Source organism: Argiope bruennichi, chromosome 4 (assembly GCF_947563725.1).
Source record: "Argiope bruennichi chromosome 4, qqArgBrue1.1, whole genome shotgun sequence".
Classification (NCBI taxonomy): domain Eukaryota; kingdom Metazoa; phylum Arthropoda; class Arachnida; order Araneae; family Araneidae; genus Argiope; species Argiope bruennichi.
The window spans coordinates 127,420,499-127,432,943 of NC_079154.1; positions in this window are offsets into that span (position 1 = coordinate 127,420,499).

Here is a 12,445-nt window from a genome sequence, read left to right on the forward strand (position 1 = left end):
TGCAATTTTTAAAACTCTTATGTTCTTGAAAACTACAAATTACCTATTTTTTTCCAGAAATTATTAATAATTCTTAAAAAGATACAAAATTTATTCGAGTAAAGTAAATAAATAAAGTAACAAACAAAATAAATAAATGATTTGAAATATTTTGAAATTTTTCATTCAATTGGAATGGCAACATGAAAAAGATTATAATCATCTCTATACATAGAAGCATAGGTTTTAGTGAGTTTTCTTTAATTGTTTATCATGTCACATGCACGAATAGTTTTTTTATATTTCCTAATATTTATGTGCAATTTTTGAAGAAAATCTATTCTATAGTTTTGTTTTCCATAAGGAACAAAAACTATTAATTAACCTTTATTTATATCTATATAAATCATAATGATGCATTAAAATAGGCCTAACACTCAAATAAAAACCAGAATTTATTCCCAGAGTTTTTCAAATTAACAGATTGAAATTATCGTACTGTTAGAAAGTGAAATCGGTTACGACAAACAGTTTCAGTTCAAAGTAAGTGGGGAAAAACAGCCTCAAAACCGAAATGCATTTGTTAGAAATAATTTAGCTGTTATCACTCAACGTAGGATACTTTTTTTCATTAGAAATCAATATTCAGAAGAGGAGATGACCAACACGGTAATTAGTGTCAAACATCTCTCTTTTTTTTTCTTTTGGAGCATGTCCGAACTCATTACACAGAATTACGTATACTTAAATGGCAACGATGCGGAAGTGGAAACGATAAAAAGGAAAAAAAATTTCTTCGTATAAATCGACAGAATAATTCGTACAGATGGGGGACACAGAGTTCAGTACCCTAGGGAAAAATCCTATCATTTAGTGATGTTTTACAAGCATTTGTAGACAGGAATTAATAGATGGGAACTCCGATGCAAATCTAATCTGAAATGATGCAATTTATTACCCTTTTTTTGTATGGACAAGACAAGGATTGGAGTTCAATGATTCAAACCTAAGCACGCAAATTTGCGGAATAATCGTGTCATAAGGGATTTTTTTCCCTCTCGATTCCTAGATAAAATATCAGTTTTATCTGCTTTTACTACAGTAACAACAGTTTAAATGTTTTAAAGAAACTTTGAACTCCTCTCTATTTAAATTCTTGGAAAGGTCATACTTGTGGAGAAGTATTTAATTATCAGCGGGAATGGTCCCCCTAAAACTTTCTCGCATATTCTCTTATAAAGGAGAATTAGTGTTTTAGACGCCTTTTTCCCAATAAATTGAAATCAAAATTTGATACTGCGATTGTCATTAGAAAATCACATCCCAAATTTTGATCTATTTAAGTAAATGCATTTTTGAGCTATCGTGTTTACATGCTTCTGAAAGTACAAATCGACAGACGATCAACCCCTTACTGGATTTGGAACAAAATTTGACATTTATCTACACTGTAGATGTTAAATCTATATACCAAAGTTTATGCATCCAGCTCTTTTTATTTTGTAGTTACCGTCTAATTTATATTTGAATTCTTCTTCATATTTCTCTAAGTACAGTTTGCTCAACATTTGAAAGAAATACTCAAATTTTGTGTAAACCATATACCAAATTTCATGCGTCTAGCTCAAAGTATTTTAGAGCTATCTTTGTCGTAGACAAACTGGCAGGGAAACACTTTCCAAATACGTGTTTTTCGAACCCAGGGAAGTCTAAATGTGCCGATCGTTAAAATCACTGGAGTTCGAATAGGTGACGATTATACTAATTTTTCTATATTTCATATAAGAGAAATCAAAAAGAATTTGTTTAAATATATTTTTACTACAGTGCGATAAGTGGATTATTTTTCATTTTGACCCTTAAATCCCCGAATTTTTCTCACATTGATTTTAACTGATTGATTTTTTAAAACTTTTTTTTTCTTGAATACACCATTTGAAAAATGTTTCTAAAATTGTGTTTTGTTTTATGTCTTAGGACTAAGAAATAATTTATTGATTTCAAAACTGTTTTATTTCATTTTTATATTGCGATGCTGGTAGGTCAAATTTTCTATAAATTGTGATACATGTGGTTAAAAATCGAGTAGCAAAGCTAGACAAGGCAGACTGTTATATTTGGAAATACTAGATTCTGCATATAGTTATATCTTCTGAAGTAGGCTCTCACTAAGAAAGTATTTTTCAATATTTTTACTAATTTTTACATTTATAATAAATTAATCTAAATTTTGAATATTTTCCCAATGATTTCGCAACGTCTTATCATGCAAAAACCATATTTGCAACATTTTAAAATTAAAAGTTAGCTTTCCAGCGATACCAATTTTATTTCAGCGTAATTTTTTTAAAATTCAATATTTTAAAAATTAGTTCAAAACACGATCTTGTGACAAGGCGTTTCCTTTATATACAAGCGTTCAATAAAATTTGTGGTATTGAAAATAATCCAGTCGAATTGTATTTACAGCTGGAAAAAATGATATAATTTTGGAATAGAATTCATAAGGAATAGAATAAATTTGGAATTGAATTCATAGAATTCATTGCTTTGGGGATTGGCAAAACATAACAGAATTATACGTTGACTACAGATCATATAGGAGGATATGGGATTAGGAAGGTTGAAACATTGATTTTTTTCATGTTTAAATAAAAGATTGCTTATCTTACAAGGAAAATATAAGAAATTACAGATATATATATATAAAATTCATTAAAACGTGGCCTTGAAGTTTAAGATGGCTTATTTAAGTCAGAAGTATATTTAGAAATAAATTTTTTAATTATTTTGCTTAATTTGGACAAGTAGAAATCCCATTTCCACTTAAATACGGATAACAGAAAAAAAAAAAAAAAAAAAAAAACTTGATGATGGAATGATTTGATTTCAGATCGATGTCAGAATTATTATTCGAAGAAAAAAAATTATCAAAAGATGTTTATACTTCGACAAAAGTATGCTTATAGCATGTTTATGTTAATACTTTTTTTTCTGTCCAAATTCACAGACCAAAAAATATTTTAAATGTGCTGATCTTCAATTTAAAATAATATTGAAATGAATAAGTTACAGGAAAAAGTGGAGAAAATTAAGTGTGAAGTTTATTTTTTGTTAAAACACTTTGATATCATTAGGCAACAATCACCACAGAGTAAATTTTTTTTTGTTGTTAAATTTAATTTTCTACACTTTTTTTCTCAAAATCGGCCATTATACTATTATCTGAAATCGTAGAACAGCTCTTTTATAATGCTTTATATTCATTTCAGAAATTCGGACATAGAATTTTTCAACAATCCATTTTTTTTTGATGAAGTATAATTTTATTTAAAAAATCCATATGCCATTTTGAAATGCTTATCATATATTTCCTTTTGTATAGTATATATTTCAGAAGAAAAGTGAATTATCTCAATCAAAAGGTATATTTTCAAATTTGCTTTAAAAAAAATTAATCCAGTTCCAATCAAATTATTTTAACATTCGAACAGTTCAATTTTCATATATAAAATTTTAAGTTTTCATCTCATTTCATGAATACTTTTTGTTAGTTTTATTCATTTTATTTTAGGTCCGTAGTAGAAAAGAGAGAGTTATTTTATTGCAATTATTCCAGATGGCAAATTTTTTTCTGTGCTGAAATAATAAGCTTGTTAAAATTTTCATCAGAAAAGGAAGAAAAAAATGCTTTGAAATATTGGAAAACGGAAATATTTTCGAGACTTTTAAATTTCTTGAAAGAAATGACGCCAATTCGAGAAAAATTTTAATAAGGAAAATGTTCTTGTTTTCTTTTTAAGAATATTTTAACTATAATTCGTTCTTTTTGTAATTTTCGGCATTTATAATATCTATGTATTTTTTGTTGATTAAATACTGGATGGTTATATTTAAAATGAGCCTACCCACACTTAAGCAAAACTCGTTATGTTCGACATTCTTTATTGAAATTTGGTTTATACGTTATATGGACCATTAGCAATAGAAAAACTTCAAAAATTAAAAAGTAGATAAATAAATGTAACAGTTTAAATTTTTGCAACTAGATGGCGCTTTTCCTAAAATGTAGAAAATTTATATTGAAAATTAGGAATTTATCAAGATCATTTTTTGCCATGCCTTTCGAGAAGATTGAGATTTACTAATCAAGTTAATTTATCAAATTAATAATACTAAAAATGGAAATGTATCTTTTATCTGCTTGTAATGAATTAATTATTATTATGATGAAACTATGCCAATTTTTCAAAAGTTCCCCGAAATTCCGCCATTTTGGATGGTCAGAAGACAAACAGTTTTTAGCGAAAAATCGACTCCAAAAAAATTCAAGTTTGGCGATCGGATATTAATTTTAAGTGGGGACAATAAAATTTATCAATATAGTTACAATTTGAAAGTCACCAAACTTGGCATATATATACTTTGAACTATGTATACTAGATGGTAATATGTACCTCAAAGCAATTAGTCAACACTTGAATTAGTTTTGAAAAATCAAAAATGAAATAAAGTTTGGATGCTTTTAAGAATAACTTGTGAATTAATATAAGATAGTGATCAACTTTGTCACCTTAAAATTTTCAAAAATATTTGCACCAAATTAAAATACAAACACTCATTGTTTCAATGGGTGTTTAATTGTGCAATATCTACCCAATTTTACCAATTTAAAAAAATTAGATATGTTTTGCGAGATATAATCCCTCGTCGCATTAAACCTTTAAATAGTTTATTTTTCGTCCGTTGAACAAGATTTTTTCTCGATTAAATTTTAAAGCAAAAGTTTTACTTCACTCTTATGTAATAAAAGGATAGCAAATGATTTTATATCCTACGAATATTAGATTCTCTCTCTATAAGATTAAGCTTAAGATGACTTTTATTTCAGGATGAGATTTTTTTCCATGTTATATTAGTTAGGTGTACATAAATGTTTTAGGATATTTTCATAGCCTACATAGTTAGAGGCGTAATAAATAGGCATAGTGTTTGACATTCAATAATTAATCAAGCCAACTCCTCGACGACAACATAATCTCAGTAAACTCCAAAAAAATTTGAAATATTTTAATTTATTAAAGCTTAGTGTCGAATTCTTAGTTTAATTTTTTGTTCTTGTTTAATTGTTTTCATTTATTTTCAAAATAAAATTCTTGAATTTTTTTATTATAAAATGATAGTTTAGTTAATATTTTATAACATTAAAGATTTTAAACCGTATTCTATACTTTTTTTTAATATTTACAATTTCTGATTTATATTTCTGAGTTATTTTCTTAAACTTAATTTTATATATATATAAAAAAATTCCGTATATTTTGTTCAAAATCAATGAATCTCAGAGCAGTTTTGAAAGATTCGTTTTAGCAGAACAATGCTAATGTTTCGGGAGGAAAAAAAAATCAGAATTCTCTTGTGGTTGTTTTTATACGAATTTATAAAGAAATAGATTCATTCCTACCCCAAAAAAGTAGCCAAACAATAGATGTTTACTCTATCCACGTTTCTTACATCACATAAATGCTTTATCTGTTGTTAATAAGTTCGCTGTTTGGCATTTCTATTATTGATGAAATTTATTCCTCATTCTTCTGTAACAGGGCAGATCAATTCTTGTTGTTGTTGCTGTTTATAATGGCACTTGCCATGGACAAACTCGCGACGAAGTTAGCGATTTCAAGCCAAGGGAGCGTCTCTTGTTTTAGTAGCGCCAACTACGGCCAAGAGTACGTCCAAGCTACTCATGCATCACATTCGCTTGCACAACCCCTTTTTACAGGGGGGCACATTCACACATCTCACAGATAGAATAGATGAAGAACAACCATGCCCGAACCGGGACTCGAACCTATGTCGCCTAGATCATGGAGAAGACGCGCTACCCCTTTGTCAGGACGCCGGCTAGAGCAATTCTTAACAATTTACACTGATTTTCAAAATACTAATCTGTTTGCTTCTTTTTGTGAATAGAAGCATGATCTTCTGAGCTTATTTATGTTAAAATTGAGTTAGTTGATCAAATATAAATCGCATGATTCGCTTATACTATGGAGATACAATTGTCTTTGCTAATTATTATTTTATTAAAGTCTTTCTATTTATTATTAAAGTATTTCTTCAAAAACGTTCATGACTCGCTCCTGCAGAGCAGAAACAATGTTTGTTTACGGAATTTTATTAATAGTTTCATTTTGGGAAACAATCAAGATAATTAAATAAATGGAAATAATGAAATGGGATAAAAATTAGAATTTTATTTTAGTTCAGGAAAATAAGAATAATAAAAAGAATTTTTTATTAAATTCAACTAAATTATTTCCCAATTTTATATAATGGTTCTGAGCGCACTTGCTCTGCCTGCCCCAACCAATTGATAACACACCCCAACCACTGCATCTGATAACACATGGTGTAAGGCAGAGTACGCCTTGCGTGAGATTGGCGAATAATAACTCCGAAATATTAACCTTTGGCGGAATTTAGTATTTTTATCGAATCTATCTTGTGATCCTTGGCGATTTATCTCTTGTATCTGGTTAATAGTATCCGAAAATCGAAATACAGCTTAAGACACATTTTCCCCAATCAATTAAAGTAAAATTTTGACACAGAACTGCATTTGTAGTCACAAAATCACACATCAAATTTAATATATTTAAGTCATTACATGTTTGAATTATCGTGTTTACATGTTCCTGAAAGTACTGATTGACAGAATATTAATCGATGTTGGATTTGGCTCAGAATTCGATACCTGTCTACACTATACATGTTAGATCTGTGTACCGAATTTCATCCATGTAGCTCTCTTTATTTTGCAGTTATTGTATTAATTTATATTCGAACAGCCGGATAGATAGAGTTTTTTCGAACAGATTTTGCTCAAAATTCAACAGAAATCTACAAATAGGGTTTAGCTATTCCAACCGTTTAGTTTAAAGGAATTTTTGATTTGTCACAGACATAATGCCAAAAATGTGTTTTTTTTATTTCTAAGATGTCTTGTTAAAGTCTTGTGAACGAATTTTTTGTTGAATATAATATTTTCTCTATATTTCGTCTGCGAAATAGTAAAAAGTGAAAATGTGTAAGAAACAAACAAAAAAAATCTGTTATGTTTTCAGTTTAGAATTCTACCTTAGTATCCATTAAACGGTTACTAGGAGAAATAGCAAAAGTTATTTATAATTAATTTTTAATAAATTTGGCATTTTAAAATATATTATATTAGAAAAATGGCTACAAAAAAGTATTTGAGCATACAGAATATGAAAAAAAATGCCACTTGAAATTTGTTTTATGTATTGAGATAAAAACTTATTTATGATAAAAACTTATAATTGGTTAATTTCATCTCTATAATATCCACTTATTCAAAGATTTAACTTCATTGCCCTTTTTAAAACAATTACTGAGAAATAAATATTCAACATAATTATTAATTTCATCCCAAAGTATACACCAATCAAATATATATGTAACATAATTTTGAATCTAAGCAGTTGAAGAAGAAACACTTTTGGTGTAAACTTCATTTAATTTTCCGTCGGGAGGCATAGTTTGTACACAAGGAAGAGCGATAATACGACGCAACTGTCTACATCGCGACACAAGAACAAAGTGAGTGAAGTTTTTCTCTTAGGGATTTTTACTAGGAGATTCTTTCAGGGATTTCTTTAACATGTGTTCAATTTTGAAAAGGGAATCTTAAGTGTCTTTAAAGTTATGCCATAGGTGTCAGGGACTTTTATTCCTTTGTAAGTGAGAAATAAAAGCATCGACAATTTTTTTTAGAGAGCGTGTTAGAAGTAATTAAATAAAATGTAGGATTCGGATCAAGAAGTCAGAGAACATTTTAGTATAAAGTAATATGAGCTAATTTATGATTAAAAATTAACTTAATTAAGATTTAAATTAAATTAAGAAATCACACACACATATATATATTCTGAATTTATGTTGGGTACGATTGAATGAATTTTTATTATTTTTGTTTTATTTTCCTTTAAAATCTCTTCTTCAAATGAAAAAAAGAACTTACCCCAACTTAATATTAATTAAATAGTTCATTTCCGTTAATGTCTGGAAATTATGAAAAACACTTTAATTAGTTTTTCATTATTACGCCATTGTATGTACGCTTTTTTCGCTATTTGATTTAAGCAAGTTTGTAGAGAAAAAAAACTTGTATTCAATTATAATTAAAAAATAACATATTTCTTTTGTGGATATCCCTTTTTTTTACTTCAGTTGAAGCAATATTCTCTTAGGGAGAAGAACATTATTTCATGGCTGAAATCTTATTTTTTCTTTGACTTATTATATTAATTACATTTAATATAAAAATAGCATTTGAGTTATTTTCACTCTTTCAAGAGGTAAAATAAATTAAAGCGTTCGTCTGTAGAGGAGAAAAATGTCATTATTTAGATTAGTTATGACTTCTATCTTGAGTTTTAATTAGAAATTCATTCTCCTGAAGTTTCGTGCGTTCAGCATCAATGTTTTTAACGTTGTTTGACAAGTCATCATTTTAAATAACACAATAATATCTATAATATTACACGAAAAAATATTTCCATAAAATTTGTAAATAATTAGAAATATCTTAGATTTTGCATCACCTTTTTTTTTTTTTTCAGAAATGTTAATTGTTTTAATGATACCATAAGTTCTACTGATTGCGTGGTTTTGTGTAAATAACTTTTTCATCTAATATTAATTGGTGGAAATATTAATAATCAAGATGTAAACTCTTTTTAAACTTTAGCATGAAACTTGATGGCATACGACATATAACATCCAAACTTCGCATCGTTGAAAGTATATTATTTCTTTTGGCTTCTAGATTAGTTTAATACCTAATATTTTTTTAATGCATCATTGTTCAACAAAATTTTGTTTTAAAGTTGTTTGTATATAATGCCATAGCAATTACTGCTGAGTTTAAATTTTGATATAAAAAAGATCATGCCTCTGTTGTATGCTGTAGTTTTAAAATACTTGTATGTTTCAAATTGTTGACGATAATATTTAAAGCACTGTATCTCTTATCATAAAATTCATTCGTTTTACATGTTTTATATTAGATAAGTATTTGTACTTATTTGTTTCATATATATAGCCTTTTTCATAATTTAATTTCTTTTTTATGTTCAAAATTACTTTTAAATTTAAAGACGAATTTAAAACAGTTAAATATACCAGAATTTAATAACACAACTACTTATATATATAAATGTAGTTTAATTTGGTAAAGAAAAGATAATGCATCAAATATTGCTTACTTTTTCGGTTATGTAAGTCTTTTATTATTGTTATAGATTGCCAAACATATACAAAGTGTTTCAAAATGCATAGCCCTAACATTCGAAAATCATCGAACATATTGAATCTAGCAATATTCTGTAGTAGCCGCATTCTGTGGCAGCTTCTTCCCCCAAAATCTTAATTAGTTTCAACCAGTTTCTTAAATACAATTTAATAGTTATAGATCACTCTCAAAAATATTTGTAACTTCAAATTATGATTCATATTTAAGAAGTGTAGTTTTTAATAGCCTCCACCTGATCAGTACACTGTGTACATGAACCGCCTTAATAAATTAAATGGCATGTCATATCATATATGTCCCTTCAACTAGCTTTTAATTGTTTAATTGTGCTTTACTTAATGCCGTATTTCAGTTTAACTTTTTCATGCGCATTATTGTAACACGTCCAGTAATAAGTTAGCTGGATTTAAGCATGCTGACGGTGTATATATATATATATATATATATATATATATATATATATATATATATATATATATATATATATATATATATATAAAACAATTAAGTTATGAAATAATTAACATGGGAAGAAGCTATTCCTCGGAAGAATATGTGGGACTGTACTACTTTCTAATTAGATTAATGTAAATAAGTACCGACAAAATAAATGTTTTTTCTTCTTCAGAGCTTTTATCAGTATCAGGTGGACATTATCCACTACTCATTTAATTAAAGGACACGAACCACTCTTAGACAAGAAAAGACGTGGCGTGAATTAAGATGCGTCGACGATGTCAATCCATGTCTAAAGAACCAGCCAGCTGTTACTGCATTTTTTGTCCCTTTATAGAACGAAAGAAGATCGTGTCACCAAAAAGGCAAGTCAGAAAGAAAGACAGAAAAGTCGAGAAAATGAATAAGAAAGGAAGAAAAATATTCGGGGTATGTTACTAAAGTAATTGCCAACTGAAGGAAAAGAATTCCTTCCACTTTCTGTATGAAGATTTCGACATTCGAGGAGACAGGATTTCGTTGGGGGCGGATAGTCTCGGTTTTCCTTCAAAAATAAAGAACTTTATTTTAAATACTAGCCGAGTTTAGCGATCGACTGGTTCACAGAGATTATTGATCTCTAAAGGAACATTGGGCGGAATATTTCTTGAGTTTTAAGAATAAATTTTATATTATATTATTGTCGAAGTTAGAGTGGAAAACGCCACCATTTAGCTTAATTTTTAATTCATTAAAATTCCAATTTAAAAATTCTTAAAAATTACTCCAAGTTGCACACTATTACTGTTCAAAGTATGCATGTGCAAAGTTTGATACTCTAAGTCAAATGGTCTGACTTGTTGAAGGGCAATACAAGGGCACAAGTTCTCTTTTTATATTAATATAAATTAATGTTTATATATCGATCTTAAGTGGTTAAAATAAATAGAATAAAATGCCCTGACATGCCTTAAAAGCTTTCTATAACTATATGCATTAATTAAAATGACTTAAATTGTATTAAGATAAAAAAAAAATATTTTCAAGAAGACTATTCAATATCTCATCAAAATTTTCATGAAGTTTCAGTTATCCATTAACTAAATAATCAAAGAGCAGTTTTTATTAAGAAATTTGGGAACGTTAAGCATAATTTTTAAACTTTAAAGTCATAGGAATTTCATTTGAAACTTTAAAATCGTCCGTTTTTTTAAACAGAGACAAAAATAGGTTGACAAAATAAAAATCTAGTGCAAGGAAGTATACAAAGACAATGTTTTGAATGAAATGCATTTAGCAACAGCTTTTCTAAAAGCAATACAATCGTTACTACTGAAATTATGAAAAAAATTATCAAATATTTTATATTTTGATAACCACATGAGAGTTCACTAGCCTCGAGTAAAGGTAGATGGATTTAAATAAATGATTAGCTTACCAACAGCAATAAGATAAGGAACTATTGTTAAACCCTAAATGTGCAGCCACAGGTTACACCACATTCTCTTCCGTAGGAGGTATGTCCCGTTATGAGCAGGGGATAATTCGACCCCATACTATTGCCATTACTGGAAGTGAGAATCAACTACCATGCAAATGAGTCTAATCCCATATTTACCCGGTAGGCATCAAATCTGATAAGGTGTTCAAGAACTATTACAGAATAATTTTAATTGAATGATATATTACTCGCAGAATGTAACGATTGAAATAATCAGCCTAGATGAATCAATACTGATAATACTATGAATTTCCATGCTAGCGGTTTGAATTACGCTCTCTCTCTTCCTCTCTTTTTCATACATTTTCTTTCCAAAATTATTCAAGAACGTTTATTTTTAATTTTATGACTTTTTAAGGAAAACGAGAGGTTATTATAAAACGTCTATTATAAATGTATTATACAAGTAATGGTATATACGAAAATCAAATGAGTGTGTATGAAATGAAGTATTGTGACTTAATTATTATTGTGACTTAAGTCACCCTTAAGCTCTAATGATTTCTTTGTATCGAAATTAGAAAATATCGAATGAGAAAAGACGAATACATACGTTTATATTACAGGTGCTTCATAAGCAAAGGAAGAAGGTTTGACTAAGTCTTTATTTAGTTACTATTTTATGTAAGTTATTGAATATAATTTCTTAATGAAATATTCGATAATCTCTTAATGGTCTTAATCTTTTCATCTGATTAACATATAAATATCTCATAATGGTTATAATGTTTAACGCATCAACTGATCAATGTATCAAAATCTCATAATGATTATAATGTTTAACGAATCAATTGATCAACGTATCGAAATCTCATAATGATTATGATGTTTAATGTATCGAAATCTCATAATGATTATAATGTTTAACGAATCAATTGATCAACATATCGAAATCTCATAATGACTATGATGTTTAATGTATCAAAATCTCATAATGACTATGATGTTTAATGTATCAGAATCTCATAATGATTATAATGTTTAACGAATCAGTTGATCAACCTATCGAAATCTCATAATGATTATAGTGGTCAACTGGTGTGTTCTTCTACACGACATATTCAGTCAAATATCATGATAGAATGAAGAATCCACATTTTCAGTCTCTTACCTTTAAATGAGTGTGCTCAAAAATTTTAATTATCTGCAATTTTAATGACAAAGCATTTTCGTTTCTCTAGCTTATTGTATTC